The 1953-nt window shown below is 38.9% G+C and overlaps 1 pseudogene; it reads left to right on the top strand.

Moving 5' to 3' along the window:
* Positions 1–798: 798 nt before the first annotated feature.
* LOC147456603 (uncharacterized) lies at positions 799–1502 on the top strand (annotated as a pseudogene).
* Positions 1503–1953: the final 451 nt, after the last annotated feature.

Below are 1953 nucleotides of genomic sequence, written 5' to 3'. Positions count from 1 at the left end.
AGGTAAGGTCCCTAGAAAGGTATTGAGACATTTTCCCTTGGCTCCACGTATAAAACATATGTTTCAAAGTCCCGAATTAGCTAAGCTTATGACATGGGGAGCGGAGCACAAGAGAAAAGATGGAGTAATGCGAATTCCTCAGGATAGTCCTGCATTTGAGCATATTGATTCGCTATGGCCAGATTTTGCAAAAGAATCACGCAATTTAAAGATGGGTGTAGCATTAGATGGTGTGAATCCATTTTCAATAAAATAAAGTAAATGGTCTACATGGCCAGTGGTAGTTATTAACTGTAATCTACCCCCATATCTTAGTATTAAGAAAGAGCATTTAATGCTCTCACTCTTAATCCTAGGAAAGCGACAAGTTAAAGACTTGAATGTATATTTGGCTCCTCTCACTGACGATCTTCAAGATTTGTGGAGAGGGATTGATGTCGTGGATATGTCAAGAAGCATTGGTGAAAGACAATTCATTGTTCGTGGGATTTTAGCATGGACTATCCACGACTTTCTAGGATATGGTTTTTGCTCTGGTAAATGGTTTAGATATATACATTTTCTCATACGTTTTTTGTATATTTTTTGCGCTAATAATCTTTGTTATGTTTTTCATGTAGGAATATGTACCAAGGGTTATAAAGCTTGTCCTGTGTGTGGTGATTGGTTGAGATCAACTTATAGCAAAAACCTCAACAAAAATATATATCTTCGACATAAACGATTTTTACCTGAAGAGCATCATCTACGAAATAGAAGGCAAGCAATACATTTCAACGGGAAGGTAGAAGAAGGGAAATGTCCAATACCAAACACACCAAAGGATTGGTATCTAAAGTGGACTGTTGGACCCGCTATCGATCCGGAGTCGGAGATCATAAGCGGTGATGGTGATGACGCTGTGAAGGTGCAAGCCAGAGGAAAACGTTCTCTAGCTCAAAGTCCTTCGATATGGTACACTTTGGAATATTGGAAGTATTTGAAGATATGTCATCTTCTTGATCCTATGCATATATTTAAGAACGTTGGTCATTCGTTATGGCAACACCTTGTTGGCTTGAAAGACACAGTGGCAGTAAGAAATGACTTAATGGATCAAAACTCAAAGCCTAATCTATGGCCACTTTCTGATGAAACTGGACGTGACACAACCTATGAGCCTGCCCCATGGGTACTTAGCGCAGAAGAGGTGCAGACTATCAACAAGAGGATTCAATTGATTCGTACGCCTACAGGATATGGAGCATCTTGTCGAAACATGTTCACTTTAGATGACAAGAGCGTGTCTGGTTTAAAAACACATGATTGGCACAATTTTGTGAAGGTAATGTTTTATCAATCTTCGTAAGTATTTATTTTCTTGCGTGTTTTGTTGATTGGATTAATCATGTATACAGCATGTTCTACCCCTTGTTATTGATGGATGTACTACCCAAGGAGTCCGAGATGTAATATATCGCTTTGGATCGCTTGCAAGGTATTTATCGCTCATTAAATTTTAGTATAAAATTTTAGTTGATAAGTTCTTAATTCAAATATAACTTTAATATCTTCTTTCTTTTATTTCTTCTTCGCATTTTGGGGTGCGCGGAACCCAGCCTGTCTTGTTCACAGCTTCTTTAAGAATGCCATACACCATCATGTCATCTGAGTCATTTTCATTCGATGGCAAACTAGAGCTTGTGCCCAAGCATGATCTCAAGCAAGTTGGGGTGACTTGAGAGGAAGGAAGTCTCCATGGACTGCTGGCCATGGCAAGCTTTGTGGACAGCTTCTGTGAACAATCTGTACGAGCGCTCGGAGTTTGCAGCCGCTTTGTTTGTGTAAACATATGCTCACATCATACTTGCTACTTGTACCAAAGCGGAATGTGAACATTAGCAAGTGTGGGAAGAAATTATCATGCTATATTTAGTTATATTGTATGAACATGGACTAAGTAAGACACTATAT

Source organism: Adiantum capillus-veneris, chromosome 6, assembly GCF_014529385.1.
Source record: "Adiantum capillus-veneris isolate H3 chromosome 6, ASM1452938v2, whole genome shotgun sequence".
NCBI classification, from domain to species: Eukaryota; Viridiplantae; Streptophyta; class Polypodiopsida; order Polypodiales; family Pteridaceae; genus Adiantum; species Adiantum capillus-veneris.
This window is presented reverse-complemented; position numbering and strand designations above follow the sequence as displayed.